The 22,954-nt window shown below is 37.2% G+C and overlaps 2 long non-coding RNA genes across 12 annotated transcripts; one reads left to right on the forward strand and one right to left on the reverse strand.

Annotated features, from left to right (window-relative positions):
* Window positions 1-458: 458 nt before the first annotated feature.
* LOC124135378 lies at window positions 459-19,745 on the forward strand. The gene is made up of 4 exons (XR_006861228.2): window positions 459-2,053; window positions 13,235-13,349; window positions 17,772-17,925; window positions 19,044-19,745. It is a non-coding gene; the product is annotated as an uncharacterized LOC124135378 (long non-coding RNA).
* On the reverse strand, window positions 9,616-13,582 carry LOC124135377. Of its 11 annotated transcripts, none has more exons than XR_007218772.1 (3): window positions 13,511-13,582; window positions 12,514-12,619; window positions 9,616-12,163 (listed from the first exon to the last, which is right to left on the reverse strand). It is a non-coding gene; the product is annotated as an uncharacterized LOC124135377 (long non-coding RNA). The 11 variants fall into 11 exon arrangements; XR_007218766.1 differs by having other exon boundaries at window positions 12,514-12,622; window positions 13,511-13,581; XR_007218771.1 differs by lacking the exon at window positions 13,511-13,582 and adding an exon at window positions 13,395-13,455 and having other exon boundaries at window positions 12,514-12,622.
* Window positions 19,746-22,954: the final 3,209 nt, after the last annotated feature.

The raw sequence follows: 22,954 nt of genomic DNA on the forward strand, positions 1-22,954 counted from the left end.
CGATCCCTTGACATACAGAGAGCAAAAGCTACCTCAGAGGAGACGATCACTCATTATTTTAATGAGTTTGGGCACATCATGGATAAGTACAACCTGAAGACATGCCCTCATCGCATTTATAATGTTGATGAAAAGGGACTTGTGGAGCATCATACCCCACCATCAGTTGTTACATCGAGTCAGAGTACTCCAGCTGCAGTCACAACATCAAGATCAAGTACTACAACTGTTATAGGTTGCGGCAATGCGTCTGGTAGTTCTATACCACCGTATTTTGTATTCAAGGGCAAGAGGATGCGGGAAGAACTCCTTTCAGGAAGTACCCCTGGAGCAGCAGCCACTGTAAGCGACTCTGGCTGGTCAAACACGGAGACTAGGGCGCCATATGTCATTGCTACGTTGTGCAATCACACAGACCGCTTATATATACTTAGGATGTCATGACGTGTTGTTAATGGTTTAAATCTAACTTGTACAAAGATTGAAACGAGATGTAATTGGACAATTTTAATATTTACTCAAGAATAGAGTAGGCTATGTTAATACAAGGAAACGATAACTTGCACAGTACAGTTGAAAGAAGGCAATATTATTGTTTTACGGTACAATTATAAATAATATCTAGATTAAGTGAAAGAGAAACTTACGAAAATATGAATTACTTCGATTAAAGTAGTGTTCAATGTATATACAGTTCATGTGCTCAAAACTCTGAACAAATTTGTTTCACTTGACCACCAGAAAACATACATCCTCGTCTCAACTAGTATAAATTTCGCACTTGGCTGCCTTACTCAGACCTTTTCTCAAAGTATACTTGTATGGCCAGTCCATGAAATACCACTTTTTCTTTCATTGATTTATAAATACATTTAAGGACATACCTGATGGTTGATTTCCAGTAGTTCCCCATTCTACTAAAGGAAAAGTTTGAAATAATTAATGATCGAAGGTCAATGAAAGTAATGTGTTTATTTGTCATAAAAGGAAAAATCTATTCTTGGTACTGAACTTCGAAAATGTAACCAGCAAAATCTTTAATATAAATGGTTTTCAGTTATTGTGTCTTTCCTTTTTTCATAATTTTGGCCAAGCTAAACTACAGCTTGGAGGGAAGGTATATACTAATTAAAATGGTGAAAAAAAGAACCACAAGAATGCTTTGATTTTGCTCTGGGACATATTTATTTAAAAAAAATCTATTTCATACTAAGGATACACAACAAAGTAATTACTACTATGTCACTGGTCGAAGTATTTGGTAATTAAGATAATGCAGAGTAAAAAAAGACATAAATAAAACTATAAAACATCAAAACGAAATCACGTTTACACTGAAATTCACTGAATTACACTGTCTCATTCACTCGTCGGTCGCCGTAGATATTTTCCAATCGTGATGTACTAGATATGCTTTCGTGTTCAGTCAAAGAGAATATTGTTATTTGGAAAATGAAACCACGTGTATCCATTATAGGACTACCACAACATTAGATCAGCTGTTTTATGTGACGTCATCCACGTCACAACACGCGAGGTCAAATTACCTGTTCAGACGACAAATTCACAGCGGCGGGAAGTCACCGACTGTCTATAAGCCTATTCGAATAAAATTGCAGATTGTAACGAAATAAAATAAGGTTTACTCATTGCTGACATTTCAGATGACATATCAAATAAGAGCTGAAGACTTGTAATAGATTATCACACGTTAATTGAGAGTACAGTGTACATCAATAATTTGTAAATCTAATATCAATATTAGATCTAATATCCATGGCAGAATGTTGGAAATACGAGATGATAATAATAGATCTATTCCATTTCTGAAGAAATGAGTAATGTGTATTTGATTATATATATGCATACACAATTGGTTATCAATTATCTTGTACAATCACAGCGTGTACCGTGTACATTAGACTCACGGAAAGTATTATTTCAGCAAACCAATCACAGCGCCATTATCACGGTTTTCATGAAAGGAAAAACAAATCGAAAACGAACTTTACAGCACATCGTATCAATAAGCGGTTGACCCAAATACAAAAAGGTATTGCTGTCATCATTGTAGAAGTTATGTTGATGTTTTCAGTAGTTGCATTATGTTTGTATCGCGTGTACCATCGACAGAAACGGGGGGCGAGCTACCACATGTGGAACCGACCTTGACACAATTTGTGTACAATATGGTTGGTTGGTTTGTTGGTTTGTTGTTTAACCCTCTGGCTGCCATTTGGACATTTTTGTCCCTACACAAAACGCAGTTGCTGTGCCAGAGGGACATATGTATGTCCTTCTGAAACATCATGTTAAAAGAATTGAAATAAAATATTTTTGGATTACCCCAAGCCCATAGCAATTGCAACATCGCAAAAAGCAGTAAATTTCCAACACATCTGTGTCATTTTCACAACTCTACTGTCAATAAATAACGCATATGGAGTTTGTCAAATCCCCTTGTTTACACTTTCGTTCAAATGTGCCGCCATTGAAATATTTTTTCATTTCGAACAAATTGCACCGACTGATTGAAAATCCACATGCGAAGGAATGTTTGAAACCTTCATAAATATTTTGGTTAAAAGATTGAAAATGGTCAAATATCTACGTATCTATGTATTAATTAGCTAATGAAACCAAATAAATGCCCAGTTTATCGATCGTGAATGGAGTGTATATATATTTTTTACAGTATTTGTTCAAGGCCTCGTTCATCACATTCATATCAAAGCGTATTCAAAAACATTCATACAGTTATACATACCTACTGACATCTGTAAAAAAACAGTCTGTGTGAAAATGTGCCACTTCTCATATTCATACGTATACTTAGAAATTCCATTCATGCTTCCTAAACCTCAAATTCTGCAAAAACACAGAAAAGGTACCGCAACTTTTTAGCCAAAATTTAAAACAAAATGGCGACCGAAGTTGAAGGTCGCTTAGCGGTACTATTCATGAGAGAAAAAAAGTCGAAAGCATGTCCCCCAGAAGAAACGAAAACGCACATGGTAAACTTTGACACACCCTCTTGGGTCTGTGTTGTTCATGTTTTGTGACTGATTATATGTAAGTCACGTTTTCGTATGTTTAATGAGGCGAGCCAATTTATTACAAGACGTTGAAAAGTAGGTTGGTAGCAACGGCATATAGGATCTTATGCAGTGTCGAATATATTTATAATTTATTGGTTATATAAGTATATAAACAAGAACTATATGATGTTGAATTATGAACGTGTAAATGTCAGTTAAAATTACTTGAATACCGGTCCCCGATGAATCTATATATTTATTATTAGTTCGTATGTCAAAATATAAATAGCTAGCTCTTTGACAGTAGAATTCATTACTAAATTATTAATAATCTTTCGTTTAATTTCAGTATGTAAATTTTGTATTCATGCGGTTTGTTATTGTTAAATACCTTATTATTATTGCAAGACTAAGTTTTTTTTATTTCACGAATACAAATGAAGCTGTTACAGTTATCGACAGTTTGGTTTCAATCATCCACCATAACGGGTTTGGCAAGGGCGGCAAATTTCCGATTGTTCGTCTGGAACGAAATACCGTGACCCGCGACCTTTGACATGCCACGTCACAGAGGTTACAGGTGCCCGAGTAAAACAAAACAAAATTCGATGTTGAAATCACCAACAGTGTTAAATATGACATCCAATGTAAATATTTATACATTATATGCTTTAATCTTTATCTTCGTGCTTTGTTTATCGAATCATTTGTCTTATATATCTCATTTAAACAGTTACAAGATTTGTTACTGATGATACTTTTCAAAATATTAAATAAAGGACATTAAGGACAGTAAGTATAACAGTAAGGACCTTGGAATAAGAATCATTTTCTAAGTCTTTCCAATTACAGCCATAAGAAAGTGGCGTATGAAAGTGTGGTTGTTCCTCTGGAATATTAACAAAATATTCAAAAATGTTCACAGATTATTCATGTATGCATTTGTAAGCATACTTTTTAATTATTAATTTATATATGGAAATCGATTCTCCAATGTTATCATAACCAATGACTTACATACATCTACACAACTAAAGAAACTTTTTACTTCTAGTCCTTATTATGATAAACCCTTAAAAATTGAAAATTTCTTCTTGTCCGTATTATACCTTAACTATTGGTCAGTTTGGCAAGGACTATTGGACAACTGCCACGTCTTTGCCGTAACGTATTCTGATAAAGTTCGCTCAACGGACATAATGTAATCCATAAATTTTAGCGGTAAATGTCACGAGCAAGCGCGGACGTGAGAGAAGACAGCATGCCATGAACATATTTGTTATCGACATGAAAAAAGCGTTTGACAAAGTAAACAGAGACTGCTTATGGTATAAATTGAAAATGTCAGGTATCGGAGGACCAATGTTGAAAGCAATTCAATCTCTATACGAAGGGGTCAATTGTGCTGTTCGGGTAAATGACTCTTTAACTGCATGGTTTAAAGTACCTAATGGTGTTAAGCAAGGATGCCTTCTCTCACCAACCCTTTTTGCCATTTATATCGATGACCTTGCTCGCAGTATTAAGAACTTGAACTGTGGTGTTGATGTCAAGGATGCAAATATAAGTATTCTTGTTACTTGCACCGACAGAAGAATATTTACAAATGATGCTCGACAAAGTTCATGAATGGTGTTTTAAGTGGAGATTGGAGCTTAATGGTGAGAAGTCTCAAATCGTTCACTTCAGACCAGGCAAGCGAGAATGCTCCAAAGTAACGTTTAAATGTGGTGATATTACATTGAAATACACGCAGTCCTACAAATACCTCGGCCTCTGGTTCAATGAACATTTGGACTTCAAGACAGCAGTCAACCAGTTGGCAAAATCAGCAGGCAGAGCTCTGAGTGCACTTTTCACCAAGTTTTGTGATGAAGGTGGAATGGCCTATGAGGTATTTACTGCCCTCTATAATTCTTTGATCCAGCCTATTCTGACGTATGGGGCAGGTATTTGGGGACTCTATGAACACAAATGCCTTAACACAATCCAAAACAGAGCGTGTCGCTTTTTCCTTGGAGCCAGTTGTAAAACTTCGAACATCGCTACGAGAGGAGATATGGGTTGGACCTCTTGTGTAACCAAACAACGTCTTGAGGTCTTCAGATTGTGGACGAAAGTAGGACTTATGCACGAATCCAGACTACCAAACAAGATACATAAGTGGTCACTCAACCGGAGGAGATCCTGGGAACACCGAGTGCAGAAGCTGAGTAAAGCCTTGGGATTTGAGCAATACTTAACCGCAGTTAATTCTAAATCCACTGTACAACTTATTTGCAAGCAGCTGAACATTCAGGATGAACAGAAGTGGTTTACTGACCTATGGGACGATAAAGGAAATTTAACAAACGGAAATAAACTTAGGACTTATCGCATGTTTAAGAAAGACCTGTACCCAGAAGCTTATGTAACCAATACAATGTCTAGACACCACCGCAAGTCCTTCATACGACTGAGAGCCTGCAGTCTGCCTCTGTGTGTAGAGACAGGCAGATATTCTAAGCCGCCTATTCCACTTCATGACAGAATCTGTCCTCTCTGCCCCCTAGAGATCGAGGATGAAGCCCATTTCACCATCACCTGGCCACTGTACTCAGATATAATGTACGACGTCTTCAAGTATGCCCTGAATGAAGACGATGAATTTACGCATAAAAACCCAACAGAAAAATATGTTTTTAATGCAAAATCCTAATTGACGACTCTTACTTGCTTCTAAGATTCATCTCATGGTCAGAAGAAGGAATGCTCTTTTATGATTTATGTAGTTAACGTAATTTCTGTAATGTTTGTAAGTATGTGTGTGTGTGTGTGTGTGTGTGTGTGTGTGTGCGTGTATGTACGTGTGTGTATGTGTCTATGTATGTGTGTTTATGCGTTCGGCTGAATGCATGTTTGTACGAGAGTCTATGTTGTTGATAGACCTGTATGATTGTTCTCATACAGGTTTGGGTATAATTCATGTTTTAATTATATATTGAATGTAGGGACTGTTTGTCATTTGTACTTTCTTAACTTATTTTTGTTCTGTGATATTTTAGATTATAGTGTCTCATAGGCCATATGGCCGGGTGCTTTTTATCTTTCTATGAATGTACATTTTGTATTTTATCATATAATATGCACGTGACACTTAAATAAACATCCTCTCTCTCTCTGTTACGGTTTGCGCTAATCTGAAATGATGTCCGTTTTTTTCGTGCGGGTAACCTGTGCCTTTTTGTGTTTACAAATTCTTCATAGATTACCTTTTTTCAAATTCGTCAAACATTACCAGGAATACATGGTTTGATTTGTATTAAATGTCCGTTGAAATATACTTCGGATAATGGTATTCATTACAGCTAGTCTACCACATCGCCATGGAAATCATTCGTCAAAAAGTTCCCGAAAGAAAGATTGATTATCGAGATCAATTTTGATTATACTTTGAACATTTCCTGACAAAAATCACATATACATCCATCTGACTGTAATAAATGTTAGCTAATACAGTTCCTTTGGGTTTGTGATCAGTGGAGCCATGTCTTTAATACTGTTTGATGGTCACTCAGTGTCTGCTGATGTAAGCAGGGACGGAGATGGAAATCGGGAAAATATGACCAGATCGCAACGTTTGAATCTTTGATGAATCAATGCGTTTATCATCTCCAAATTACGACAGATTTCAGACCAGCACTAGAACACTAAGCTATGCTTACAGAATGATGTTCAAATGTACTTACTATCTCGGTTGCTGTCAAAGATGTTATAGTTAATCCAAAATCCCAAACACCGTTGAACACGGTCGACGACATTTTGAAATATTCAAAACTAAAGCTGTCGACAACACAAAAGGCATTTTCGTATTGTTTCTGCTTCATGTGAATTTTGCTAATTGTTTTGTGTTTGTATAATCGTTATTAGTTAAAAATGAAAATAAAACAACGTTATTAAGGATTCATAAAGATACGAGACTAACTCGTTCAATCGTCTGTATGCAAATTTCGTCGACGTGCAAATGGACATGTCCGCCATCGCCTGGTAGGAGTATTTACAGTGAACTGATTGACATGAGCCGTGAGGAATACCTTTCGGTGCAAGATAAGTAAAAATATGCCATGCATAAGGGCATCCTATTTCTTCACACAACGTTACAAAATTGTACGAAATAGTGTATCTTTATGATGTCTTTCGGAAAGTCTAAATGTTGTTGCAAAATGAATTTGTTTATATTCTCATGCCATCGTTGAAAGTGTGAGTAGTCATATTTTTCGTGTTTTTCTTACCTGTATAAATTTGAACTAAGTTCATGTCAACTTGTCAAGTTTAGTCTTTTTCATTTTCATTGGCAGTTATCGATGTCACCATCGTTCACAAAGGCAAACCTGTCTATACAAAGGTTTTTGGATTCGGGTGGTCGAAAAATTCATCAAATAGCAAGCCCTCTAACAAAGACGCAAACCAGGACTTGGTGATGGTGATCTTGGCGCCCTAGAAACAGTTTCTGGCAACATCACAATCTGAATGTTTGAACTTCAATATGCAGTTTTGACAACAAAGACATTAACTCTTTCAACACCGTAGGCCGGTTATCCGGCCAAGAAGCATCGAGTCCCCAGACACCGTTGGCCGGTTAACCGGCCAAGCCGTAGTCACGTCAAAATAATATATATTGTTATGGACCTACCTGTGATATGATACTGATATCATTCATTTATTAAATCTATCACATTTCACAATGTCTGAAATACATATTCCATTTCAATTTATAATTTTTTATCGATAAATTAAAAAATTATTCACTATTTCCCGCGATGTTATTGAAAATAAAATTCTCGGACACAAATTTCGACAACGGGTCCACATCGCACATGTCAAAGAGCAAAATAAAGACGTTCTAAACAAATCTTTCAATATATTATACAATGTAATAAATAAAATCAACAAAAATATATCTAAAAGTAATCAAACTTACATCTAAGTTATTATTTCCATCTTTTCGTGCGATCGCGTGTAATGTAAGTCAAATGACATCTCGGCTTTCGTCGCCTTGAATTCTCGGCTCGGACACGATGTTAAATGCAAAAATATTTGCGTGAAAAATCTTTGTCACAGCTCGTAACCTAGCACGATACATTCACGAAGTTTTATATTTTTAATATAGATCGTGATTTCCTGCTTAAAACGTTCAGAATAACACGATTTAACAAAAATCTTTCGCCAACTTCTGAAATTTATCAAACACGACCTTGGTCACTCTCCTACCCAGAGTTCCATGCGGCCGGCAGCCGCTTGGTGTCGCTGCACTTGTTACGCTTTTCAGTCTGTCGCAGGAACGAACGGGAACCAGTCTAGCTAGCATAGTACGTTGCTAGCTGGCTGCCGACCGCATGGAACTCTGGGTAGGAGAGTGCGACGGAGTGTGGAGCTTGGTACTACAGCTGTAATTTGATTGGCTGCATTAGGTCATATGCTCAAAATTGACCAATCACGAAACTTGTAGCAGATTTCGGCAAGAAAGCGTCATTAGAAACCAATTTTAATCCAATGAAATCGCTTGTTATAACTACAGGCGATTTTACGAGCGTGTAGATGAAGGAATAAGCTTTCTAGCGATGTGTCATATGCCATTCTTCGACGAATGTGTTATTCATACGAAGCCTCGAAAACGGCGGTATTTCTTCATGTTACTGAGCGGACAGCCGCTGTTATCGGGAAATGGGTGATGACAGAAACTATTTATAAATTCTTTTTAAAATGATTTTCCAATTACGTAAACAATGAAAATAAAACAGAAATAGGTAAGTGGATTTTATGAAATCTTATATTTGCCGAAAATCGTCAAGTTTTCGCTACCTTGGTCCTTAATCTGGATGTTAACAACGTGTTAGCTTACAATTTTTTATTTACAACGAACTTAATTAAGTTGTAAATGCATTATTTTAAATAATGTGAAAAACATAACTTTCATATTTATTAACCATAGGATCAGACCTTTCAAATGGTGTATAACATGTAGTAGCAAATATATTTTACAAGCAGATATTTTCTTTGATAAATGTTGGCTTCATCTATCACACAAAAGTCTCTGGGAACTCGGTGTCCCAGCAGTAAACACTTCTTGTTGACTGGTGTTGAATGTGTTCAGAGGTTGTATTAAAGGAATAACTTTTCATGTCAGTCAATTCTCCGTCCGCTTTAACGAGGTCATTTACTTTGACAGGTCTCAAATGGCCAGCCATGTTTGTTTACAAACGGGGACGTAGTTTTGGTTTTTACTGTAAAATGAAAATCATGTGAAATCATGTTAATATGAAACTATGTGTCTTGTCTTAAAAATCTCGAATCAGTGAGATTGTAGCACGTAAAACATCTGAAGGGAAAGGAGAGGATTTGTGAATGAATGGGATGAGAAAAAAATAGTTCCGTTGTCCAATGAAAATTGATCTTTGTTCCACTGACCAATCAGCTTCGAGAATCACTAATTGCACACTGTGCAAATATCAAAAAGTTATTACACTGCATATTTGAGCCCATATAGGTAATAAAAGACATTATTACCCATATGGGCTCAAATATGCAGTGTAATAACTTTACAGTGACCATCATACGTAAGGGCAGTGTGTTGAATTGGAACCCTTTTGATCACATGTGTCTAATGGTACGCTCTCTGATTGGGTGCTGCCTAACTTCCTTCTTTCTTACATGTCATTCACTGGATACAATAGATCATATTTGAAGATATTGATGAATTTCAAAACAATTGTCATACACACTGGTATACCATAATGATATTATAGATGGAAATAAATACCTTCTACAGCAATTTAATATCATCTAACAGTTCTGGAATAGCTAAATATGCAAACAAAAGAATCAACATGTTTTTACACTGTAGATGACTTACCGTACAATAACTTACATGTCTGAGTAGTGGAAGAAAACAACATTTTAAACATATCTGCCATGTTGGTCATGCTCAAACTCAGATAAAAATTTTGAATACATTTCTGGTGACTTTATTCCTGGAACCACACAAAAAATGACAGCTTCATAACAATTGTAGGTTATTAAAGAAATGTAAAAATAAAGCATCACTGGATTCAAGGATTACATTAAGGTTAAAGTTCATAAATGTGCAAGTTATTGAAATACACACAACAAAACCTCGTGCAACATTGTCACCATATATTGAATTACATGAGCAGTCTGTGACCTAAATGATGGGTCAACTAGCCCGAACAGGATTTTAGTGTTGTCATATTGACTATTATTAATTGGACTTACTACATCAAGCACAATGTTACTAGACTTGCGTTTCAAATTTGGGGTCTTTTCAGGAAGAATTGCTCAAGCAAAACATGTTATGTGTTTACAGTATAAAGAATTAGTACATGCATTATAGTATACTTTAAAGTACCAGACAACAGGCTACCGCTTGTTACTTGAATTCCGTTGATACTTCATTGTGTTCAGTAGTATACAGTGCAGAGTCTGGTGAGTCCAGTAAAGAGTCAGAATATAATTTAGCAGTTGCCTTATTAGTCTATAGCAATTTGTTATCTGCAAATATATTTAAAAATATTGGACATTACTATTTAATTGGATTAGGAATTCCACAGAGATTAGATAAGTACGTAAAACATAATTTTAACAGTATGATTAGAGAATCAAGATGATATTTTTAAGATTAGAAACTGAATTTGTCCCCAGTTTTAAGAGGCTTGGGTAAACTCTGTAGTGACCAGGCTCCATGGTCCAGTGCACAACATTTACAATGTAGGTCTAAACTAAACAGGGGGCCCTAGCACTTGACCTTACATCTTCCACAAACAGTCTGTCAGCTGAAAAGGAACATAGCAGTTTTCTTATAATGTTCAATTCTTCCAATCCAGGTGCAAAGAGTTTTAATATTTATAATATTAATAAAAAAACATATACTTTATGCTGACATCCCTAGCACCGGTTAGAATGATGGTGACTCGCTTGTATTACTTTTCCCATTTCTATTAGATTGGAGACACTTCTTTCAGAATATGATGAGCAAACTTGACTCTTGTCAGGTAATATTATCAATACACCAGGTAGGCACCTTGCACAAACATAACTTGAGAAAGACAGAGACGAGTTCAACAAAAAATACCACAACAAGGTAGTGCACATTAGCTCTGTTGTGAGGAAGATGATTTTACAACTAAAGTGGACACTTTCTAGCACATTTTACAAACATACATAACCTGGAGATACCATATTAATTATGTTACGACAAAGCATGTGCAGATAGTTGTGGGAACCTTGGTTTGTCTCTCTTACAAACTGATACAAACAGTCCGTATTCGGCTTCATAATAATCAATAAAAATAGCACATTATAATACTAGAGTATAAGATTATTTAAAAAAATGAACTGTATAACTTTGTTTGTTTGTTTAATGCTGTACTAAGCAATATTCGTGCTTTGACAGCTGCCTGTAAATAATCAAATCTGGACCTGACAATCCAGTAATTGACATCGTGAGCATCAATCCATGCAAATGGGATACGATGACATTCATCAACATGGTCTCTGAGCCTGACCCCTCAATCACGTTAGTCGCCTCTTATGACAAGGATAGTCGCCTCTTAAAGCAAGCATGGTTTGCTGAAGACCTATTCTGACCCTGATCTTCACTGGTAAATGTGTATAACTAAACATGCTGAAGTAGTGCCCATGATCATGTGGCACTTGCCACCAAGACAATGACAAGAACTACAGTAACAATATTCCCTCTATTTGGGTACAACACAAATTGTCTAAAACACTGAGAAATAGGCACATTTGCTCTTAGTCCTTATTAAAGTGTGCTGGTACTGTACAGACAAATCTTATTTTGGAATGTATCAGAAATAACAGGAAAATGACAAGGACAAATGCAGGCCAGTAGACAAAGTGAAAAGAAAAATTTACAATATATAAAACACTGCCAAACAGATCACTATTTAAAAACAACACTATGTCATTTTTTGTATGTACAATGACATTATAATTGGGGATTCAATTATACTTACTAAAACAGGATGTTGCGAGCAGTGTTCACTACGGTTCATGATATGGTATTCTCAGTTCTGTCCATTGCTCATAGACAGATGTAGTGTCTGCTACTGTCAACAAAAACATTCCAACATTACACCCTAGTACTAAATTGTACGAGTTAAATGGAGATATATTCATCAATAAAATGGTATTTTTCCTTCAGACATTTAGTTATCAGAGGATTACAGTTAGTTAGATGCTGTAGGCCTAGTCATAATCTTAAAATATGACAACACAATTATTCAGGTATAAATGGATAAATTTGAGTTTGTTGACAGAGGTTGCGAAGAAACAATACAGATGTAGACTGACCAGTGTAATTAACTAACAGTTGGGGAATGTTGATCATGACTTGTTATAAAGTCTATCAATCCGCCTCTCTACTATCAACAAATATTTAGGCCTAAAAAACAATCACTTTCACCAGCACTTTGAGAATACCAGGGTCACGTGATGGTGTTTTGGAGCATTTTCAGTTGTTTGGGACTTCAGAGCTTGAATAAATTTTCTGCCTCCGATGCATACTGCTGAAATGTAAACAAAATACGACATATAATAGTATATATATGTAAGTACTAATTACTAGTAATTACTACCAGTTGGACTAAAAGAAACGAGCGATTCTGAAAAGGAACGTGACCCAATCGTCTTTGGATGCAAGTGATTCGCGTCAAAACATGGGCGCTTGATACCAGGCAACAACTCCAATACAATATACGATAGGTAGGACTGTAGGACATACTGTTTCGGTAAAGCACTCTTTCTTTTAGAATAAACGGCATTTATGATGCGTGACCTTGCTTGTGCACGTCGACGTTGTTTCTAGGGACGCAAAGAATGCAAGGCTTCCTGTAGAAAACACGCACGACATTACGTTCCCATTTGTGGCAATGGTAGGGATATTGAAGAGTAATTATTGTTATGAAAACACCCACGTTTCTTGTGCTCTATTTAGAGAAAAGACACAATTAACTAGCCTAAACTTGGCCTAGGTTGAGTGGAACAAATGACGTCACCTTACACAAAATGGCGGCGGATGATGATGCATGACGAGGTCATGTGACCAGCTGGTGATGTAATTATCAATGGTTACCGTATAATTTTCTTCATGATAATGTAGATTCTATTTGTAATTCCAGGTGACTGGGAACATACTGGAATGGTTGTTGAAAGGTTTGCATGGCGCATTTCACCATCACGAAGCTACTTCTACATCTAGAAAGCTAGCTGGTTACAGGCTGAAGTTGCTCTGCGGTAATTTATTAATTTTTCTGTTGAGACAGAGCCTGGCTTGCATACCGTCGACGTAGACTCGTTGACCAATGAAAATCATTTTAGACATGCTCCTTTGCCGTTAGCTATTAGTAGCAGTAAATGTTAGTCTCCAGAGACGTAGAGACCGTCTTTGTACCTACTAGTAGCAGGTCATAGTTGCTAACAACTCTGTGCTAGTAGTAGGTAATATTTCCTGGATCGGGTGCCCACTCACTATTCCAGTTTATCCCCTCTATTACAAAGTATCCTCCCGCACACTAATAATGACTATTCCCGTTTATCTTCTCACACACTATTCCAGTTTATTCTCCCACTCACTATTCCAGTTTATCCCCTCTATTCCAAAGTATCCTCCCGCACACTAATAATGACTATTCCCGTTTATCTTCTCACACATTATTCCAGGTGGTGCTCTCACCCTCTATTCCAGTATATTATGCCCCAAAAGGAGATTGACCAATCAGAGAGCAGAACTACTGACCCCACTTGAGCCCGTATATACCATCAGTAAAAATCCAAGATGGTTGATAGTAACTTGATACTGACGTAATATGAGACCGTATACCGTCTGTAACAGCCATCTTGGATTTTCCAACACCCACCTCACAAATTTAACATGGAAATTCTGGTACCGAAATTCGTTTTTTGACACGTTTTGCGTTAAACTATCATTAATTGTGAGTGCAAGGACATCAATCTGTTTTTTAGATCACGTTCGTGACTTTATTGATAAAGATTTTTGTTAAAATTTTCAATATGGTTTGGTCTCTTAGGTTTGAAGAGTAGTCTTCGTTTGACCCTTAAGCTCAACGTACGGTTGTAAGTGTCAAGTTTTCATTTTGACAGGTATGTACGATATGGATACCAGAGAGTGTAAACTTTTCGGCATAATAAACCAACATTTTTGGTCCACTAGTCCTTATAATGATAATATATAGCAAAACCTCTAAAAATGAAAAATATCTACTAGTCCTCATGATAACTTAACTATTTGGCAGATTTGCAAGGACTATAGGACTAATGCCAATTTCTAACCCTGTCAATTCGTTATAGAGTCGCCCAATATTTGTCTAACTTAGTATGACACTGTATACCGCAACTAAAGACACCATAACTAATAGTATCCTCCCACTCACTACTCGAGCTTTTGTTCAGTTTATCCTCCAGAGGATCCATAATTACAAGTTTCAAAGGTCTTAACAGGAAATATGAGGATCCTATAAAGTAATGAAATGCTGTAGTGACTGTTCTTTTTTATCTAATATAATAGACGCAATATATAATTCTTTTGCGTCTGTTCTATACATTTGTGCGTACCAGAGGTACACTTCTGCGTCGCGTAAAACCTGTCACATCTTAATTATCATGACCACTAAACAAAGACCTCAGGACATTCCATTACAGGTCACGTCAGAACGACATTTCGCGAATTTTGACTAACCAAAGAATGTTCTATCCCTGGCGACTTCCATTCAAAACTAAGCCTTTAAAAATAGTTTGACGGAGTTCTCAATCCCTAATTTGAATACTGAAGAAAAGAAGATGTAAAATCAGCTTCAGGCAAATAAACTTAAAATCACAAAATCTAGAGATTTGAGATGTCCCTAGTTACAATCATCAGCTAAATTACCTTTATGTGGTAAAGACGTTATATTCTCGTCCCGTTATTAGCAAGGTAAGTTATCTAGAACTTTTAGCCAATTATAAGTTTAAAAATAGAAAATAAATGAATAATATACGAAAGACGTGTTGATATCGATAAACTTCACCACTTTTTTCAGTTACTAATACATTTTAAATTTCAAACTTTCCTTCAAGGCAAATTACTTAAAATCAGTTTTCATCGACTGGAGAAGAGTTCCATTTGTGAAAAATGAAATATCGAGAGTAGGACGGGCCAATCATCTTTCGTATCTAGCAAATACAGCTTCTACGCCAGTCACATCCGGATGTACCGAGCACCGGGGCACGCCCATAGAACCCACAACAGAACAGTGTGCCGTTGTACAAAGCGATCTCAGTGATAAGGTGATCGTAACTCCCATACCTCAACCGTCATATAGCTGGGATATTGCTGAGTGTGGGTTTAAACAATAAACCAACAAACTCCAAAATCAAATCATTTTCCACGCACTGAATGAAATGAGCCCCAATCCCTAAAATATCGACTAAATTGAATGAACACTTTCTTCCAGGTTGTCGGTTCAGAAAGGGCTCCTGAGATTGAACAAGGAGTTCTTCCGATATCATATTCGCACAGTAGAACATGACATCAAGTACTTCTTTAGCGGAATTGTTAGTATACATCCTAGACCTACATGATCAAATTTGGGGGCATGTTGGCACATCAGCTGACTAAATGATTGAAAGAAGTAAGACCCTCTCTTTTCATGGGGAAGAAAGTGATTTGGAGAAATATCAAATGGATACTTCACTTCCATTACCGAATCAAAAGTAGGGATCGTGAAGATTTTGGGGGATCTTTTTATGAAACTCTGTGTTCAGTCATCAACACAAAAATAATACTCCCTGAAATATGAATGACCCCCAACCTTTCTTGTTCAGTATTTAATCCTGTATTGACCAAATTTGAAGAAATTACTTAATTTGTGAAATTTTGGGACAGGGATCTATAAACTAAGGGGATCGGGGATCCATAAACTAAGATAGAATAGGCAAATTTTCTACTAGTCCTTATGAAACCTTAACTATAGGGCTGTTTGGCAAGGACCATAGGACTATTGACAATTGCTGTTGCTGCATGGTAAATCAAAATGTCACCAAAAGGAGCACATTTACTCTTAGTTTCACAAAAATCAAAGTTAGTAGTACAGTAAACTTTGTCAGTAATGCCCGACCTCATGAGTTTCCCCAAATGCTAAACGCCTTAGGCCTGCAGCTTTTTCCTTCTTCCACTGAGACACAGTAGTATAACTGAAATTACACTCTATACTGTTGAAAGAAGCATTAGGCTTACCTCAGTGACACTGACAAACTTTGCACATGGAAAAGTCTATTGCTTGTGGCAAGGTTTCTTAAGGTGAAATGGGGCTTCAAGTCGCGTTCAAGAGTATTTCCCTTACATAGCAATGTTTGTGTGTGTGTGTGTGTGTGTGAGAGAGAGAGTGTGTTTGAGAGAGATAGTCGGGACTAATACTGGTTTTATAGTGCTAGCCCACTGCCACTGAGATACCGTATTCGACGTAATAAGCGCCCCGCTCGAATAAGCGCCCACGGCGATATTTGCTAATATATTGGCCAGTGAACAATCCCAATCAGCACCCCTTCCGATTGATCAATGTACACAAGACTTATTTATTTGTATATAATACGCACTCGTGTGTTATATGCACCTTTTAATTATGGGCAATTAAATTCTGGAAAAATATATCGGTCCTATACAAACATTTTCAGGCTGTCAGCATAAACCACGAAATTTATCTTTCAACTCTGTTTTTTTCTCTCACCAAAATACCATTCTAATAAGAGCCCCCCTATTTCTAATTTTGAGAGCGCCCTGGGAGCGTATTACGTCGAATACGGTACTATCGGGTAGTTAAACATGGATACCACACTGAGACACAGTGTGAGGACTCCCAGCATACCAGTCCTTGTTTTATCCCCTTAATGCCGAGAGCAATGAAGGGTACCATCTCAAGATCTTTTGGTGTGACACCCACATCTCCGACCTTCTTCTCTCCAGGTGACGCTCTATCCATTAGGCCATGGAGGCGTTCTATTTGTTATAAGGGGAAAATAATGTAGACTAATTTCTCATGGTACACCCACAGGGTTAGATGTTGCTCATATCAACCAATGACGTGCCTGATATAGACTGACCTCCTACGTGGTCTAGTGGTAGAGCGTCCGCCCGGAGAGCGGAAGGGCCGGGGTTCGATCCCGGCTGCGTCATACCAAAAGACGTTAAAAGATGGTACCTGTTGTTACCCTGTCTGGCGCTCGGCATTAAGGGGCTAAAGACTAAAGCAAGGACTGGTCGGCTCGGAGTCAGTATACTGTGTCTGGGTATTCATGTTTAACTGCTGCATGGTATCTCAGTGAGTTAGCACTATAAATCGGCATCAGTCTGTACTAGTACAAGCAGACACACACACACACACGTTCATGCACGTCGCTATATAAGTGCAATAATCTTGGACGCGACGTTAAACCCCATTTCACCTCACCTTATATAGACTTGTGAACTTCCAGTCTGCCATCACACAAGTGCAACATTACTGACAGCAATGTTAAACAAGCTAAAACCAAGCACAACATCTCTTAAAATATTCAAATTCATATCCTTGGAAAAAAGTCCATTGAAGGATTTTAAGTTGTTTCCGTTTTGGTAGAATTCGTTCCATCGAATAATTACTGATGTGAGAATGTGTTTATTTTCAGCCCAATCAACCTGGCACCGCTGGAGGACTTCAAACTTACGTTGACGACATGACCAAAAGATCTGCCAAAGCTATGAATTTAGCAGCAGCTTACAAATATGCACTTTCACACACCATGCCCCAATGTGGACATGCTTGCTGGAGTAAAACTAAAGGTAAGAATGGCCTATTCTAATTTACTTTGCCAGTCACAGTAACAGCGTTAGAAACTAACATTTTTAGTCCACTAGTCCTTATAATGATAACATATAGCAAAACCCTTACAAAATGGCAAATGTCTACTCGTCCTTACATATACTATTGGGCAATTTGGCAAAAACTATAGGCCCAGTCACCAGTGCCAATTTTGTATAGCTGCAGAATGAACGAAGTTCATTTTACAGGTCAGATAATTAATTTACCAACTATTTCAGTTGGACTGAATACATTGCACTTAACTGATTCAGGGGTTTATCTAGGATTCTAAACTTAGTGCTCATGGCAAGTTAATTAGTAATAAAATCATTATTTTGTTCAATTTTGGTATTTAGATAAACGGTTCCTAATTTTATAGGTATTTTAACATTGCATACAGTGCGATAATGTAAAACTAAGCATTAGTTACCTCGAAACAAAGTCGTGACATATTAACATGAATCGGGGAAATATATTTTCCAATTTCGGAACTTTTACTGACATATGCAGCAGATTTGGGGCTGAATATCGGCATTTTAGCAGGTCAAGACATCCCTGTGATTCCTAATCTGTGTTGACCTGTATTTCACGCAGGGGTAGACATCATTGGTCATGTCCAACTCCTCCGCAGCTCATTTCAGAGACCCGTGAAGATTCCGGGATAGAATTGGTCTTCAGCAACCCATGCTTGCCGTAAAAGGTGACTATGCTTGTCGTAAAAGGCGACTAACGGGATCGGGTGGTCAGGCTCGCTGACTTGGTTGATGCATGTCATCCATCCCAATTGCGTGGATTGATGCTCGTGATATTAATCACTGGATTGTCTGGTCCAGACTCGATTATTTACAGACCGCCGTCATATAGCTGGAATATTGCTGAGTGCGGCGTTAAACAACCAACCAACCAACTCATTTCAGACTTTTGGTTGGGTAAATAACTAGATTTCGGGTGAAAACTAGTACCTCTTGATTGTATCTTGCCTGTAATACTGTACACCTGCTTTTGCTGATTTAGATTTTGCGACAATGGTAAATAGTCATTACACTTCAATTTTATTACAGTCCTTGAATCTCTTATACTTTGATTTTGTTTATTTCAGAACTGCCAGAATTTATCAGACTTCCACCAAAATATCTAACAGGCAATTATCGTGCTCAAATTACATTCGAATAAACATCAGCTTTAGCCCTGGACCATAAGTACTTCACACAGCCAGTTTATTTTTTCCTGAAGCAGCTAAACAGACATTTTTAAACCAACGAATGGAGCATAGGGCTGGTTTCACCGCCCGGCTGTTTCAGCCAATCTCATTATAATCAGATCTGAGTTCTTTGCTACCCCTGTGTGAAGCGGTACTAAAGATCTGATATTAATGAGATTGGGAACCAACAAAGGGGAACCAAGAGCACAGTTTACGTCGGTAATGTTTCGGCTGGACAACACGTTTGTCGGGTGAATGTCCAGCAAATGTTGGGATCAGCAAACCTCGTGCACCGAGTAGGACTCACTTGACTTGAATTGGAAACAGCTTCATATTACAGCTATGCGAGTATTTAACACCACCGCTTAGCGACCATATACAGTCGCAGGTGATGCAAGAACGTAATGTGAATGTGCCAGTGAAGTTTTGACTATGCCAAACATACATAAGAAGATAATTCATTTTGAGCCATTTCTGTGAAGATCCGTGGTAGAATAGATCTTCAGCAACCCTTGCATGCCGTAAGAAGCCACCAACGGAATCGGGTGGTTAGGCTCGCTGACTTGGTTGATGCATGTCATCTTATCCCAATTGCGTAGATCGATGCTCATGATGTCAATCACTGGATTGTCTGGTCCAGACTCGATTATGTTCAGACCGCCGTCATTTGGCTGGAATATTGCTGAGTGAGCGTTAAACAAGAAACAAACAAACTGATGAAAATAGGATCGAACAAATATAATTACCTAATTATCACAGGGTGGGGTGGCACTGATTCACATTAGTTTCCCCCCGTAACTATCAAAACATTCAGTAGCATTGATACCAAACTATCATATGTTGCTCCACTGTGCATCAAACTTGAAAGGTTTGAAAAGGGTAATTTATTTTCGGGACAGAAATAATGCACAAAGTTGTTTTACCCAATCTCATTAAAATAAGACCTGACTGCCACAGCGAGCTCTCAGATCTGTTTTAATGAGATTGTTATTTTGCCATGGCTATATGAAATACGTGTGGTCTTCAGGACAACAATACGCCTTTGACACATTTGGCGCTGCTCTTGGGTGTACACTTGAAACTTAAAAGAATCGTTTGTCCATTATTACCTTGACAGGTGTCACTAACTATGTGGAACCGAGGACAGTGTTGAACAAACGTCCACGTGTTAATCTTTGCAAATAAAGGTTGCGTTACATCTACATTCTGATCATGTTTTTTTTTGTAATACAGGTTCATACAGTCATGGAATCTTTGGAAATGTCACGGAATTTTTGTTTGAGATTTCCAGGCCTGGAATTCTCTTTTGAAAACAGAAATTTGTTATGAAGTCATGGAGAATTAGTATTATTATATCAGTATTTCTTTCTGGTGACGTGTAACAGTGACAGGCCATTGGGAAACCCTGGAAGTGTGTCAGGCTAATAGTGTATGAACCCTGAAAATAACCATTTCTGTATGTACTTTCCACTTTGAGACAACCAAGGATGTTTACCTGGGTCTATTAAAAAGAAATTAGTCCAGGGGACTCATGGTAATAAACTTCTTTTTTTTTATTTGGTTTTGTTTGGTGTTTTACGCCGTACTCAGCAATATTCCAGCTTTATGACGGCGGTTTGTAAATAATCGAGTCTGGACCAGACAATCCAGTGATTGATATCAAGAGCATCGATCCACGCAATTGGGATACGATGACATGTATCAATCAGGCAGCGAGCCTGACCACCCGATCCTGTCAGTCGCCTCTTACAAGCATAGTCGCCTTTTACGGCAAACATAGGTTGCCGAAGATCTATTCTATCCCGGATAGTCACAGGTGATCTTATTATAGCAAATGGTCAGATTTAACCTTTTATATAAGGATGTTCTCATGTTAAACCAATGACATGCTGAACTTTGAACGTATTTCCTACCAGAAAAGAAACGTTGGTCAGATGTTACAAGGCAATCCACATATATATTATAACATAATTAATTATTTTAATCATTCCACAGGACGACGAGCAATATAAGTGAGTACTGTTTTTTACGTCGCTTTTAACAATAGTCTACCAGAAATGGGCTTCACACATTGTACTTATCTGAGGAATCGAACCCGGATCTTCGGCGTGACGAGCGAACAAGTAACCACTAGGCTACCCTACCGCCCTCACGTCCAACATTAATTATTTTTGCATCTATTTCAATCTGTATGCATAAAGGATGCAATATTTTTGCGTTCAGTAATATCCTGGGCCTAGATTTTCGAAACGATATCAGCCCTAAAAGTATCGTAAAGTAATGGTAAGGAAATCGTAGATTGTCGTAGACGTAAGATATCGTAAGAATGTCGTAAATCTAACATAGGTTTATCTGTATCCAAGATGGCGGCAGACCTTGACAAAGGTATTTTTCAAACATATAATCTGCTTTTCGTTCAAACATTGAAATTTGTGTTAAGCCGTGAATTTAATTGACACTTCGAAAACACGAAGAACGCATCAAAGATTTCACGTCAGAAATGTTGTTAATCGCGATAGCGATCCAAATAACTATGAATTGATAGCTTACACTATATTTCTATCCGAGTCTATACTGAAAGAAGTGTGAAACAACATACCTTTTGGATAATTTGGGAAGGATAAAAAACGGAAGGTGTCGGCAGGCTACAGTAATGACCGTGACCTTATTGGTAGCTCATTCGCACGGCAAGATCTTGCTCAAGGTTACAGTTTTCATTTAAAAGGGCAGAGTCCCACCGTCATATATATTCTGGATCGCACTTGTGTCAATGCTTTAGTAATTATTTTCGCATTTTATCTTATAACATCTATCTACAGATATGATGAAGTGCAAAACCATAAGCGTTTCTAATCACCTAATAAAAAAATCTTGATATTCGTGAAATATATTGGACATATGAACAACAAAAGAAACTTAACATGACACTCGGTGTTGCGCTGCTTCCTGAACATTTCCTGTTTTGTGTGTTTCCAGGTATAAAGTTGGTGTTTTCACTATTAACTTGACTTTTGTCATAAACACAAAAATAAAACAAGAAGTATTGTCAAAATTGTATACATCAGGCTTGAACACGCACTTTATATGCTGAAGGTCTGCCGTTCGATCAAAGGTATCGTCATTATCATTTAGAATAACGTCCCTTACTCTGGGAGTGTGGGTTCATCCCGGTTCAAGGACATACGTATTTCCAGTACAGTTTCATCCCATTCTACAAAAGGAAAGGTTTGAAATAGATAATGATCGTAGGTCAATGAGAGTAATGGAATTATTTGTCATAGAAGAAAAATATATTCTTGATATTGAACTTCGAAAATTACCTAGCAGAATCTTTACTTTAAATGGTTTTCAGTTATTATGGCTTTCCTCTTTTCTTTTGTCCAAGCTAAACTACAGCTTGGAGGGAACGAACATACACAATTTAAAATTGTGAAAAAAGAACAACAAAAAGCATTCACTTTGCTCTTTTGTTTATACAAATTCTATTTCTCACTTAGGATACAAAACAAAGTAATTATTATACTAAATAGGTATGTCACTGGCACAATGGCATTGTGTATTCATAGGTATGTCACTGATTGAAGTATTTGAAAATTTAAATATTGCAGAGTCAAAATATTAAAACGGAACCATATTTACACTGATAACATTTTGTCATACAGAAATCGATTTTCAATATGTTTGTAGATCTAATTATTTTTACTGTGTATGTTACAAAATGAATCATGCGAGCTTCTAATATATGAGGCTAAAGTATTAAAAAGGTTGTTTAATATTAGATCCATTTAAACAGTTTTCTCACTGTAAAA

Source organism: Haliotis rufescens, unplaced genomic scaffold, assembly GCF_023055435.1.
Source record: "Haliotis rufescens isolate VD_foot unplaced genomic scaffold, xgHalRufe1.0.p SCAF_6, whole genome shotgun sequence".
Lineage (NCBI taxonomy): Eukaryota > Metazoa > Mollusca > Gastropoda > Lepetellida > Haliotidae > Haliotis > Haliotis rufescens.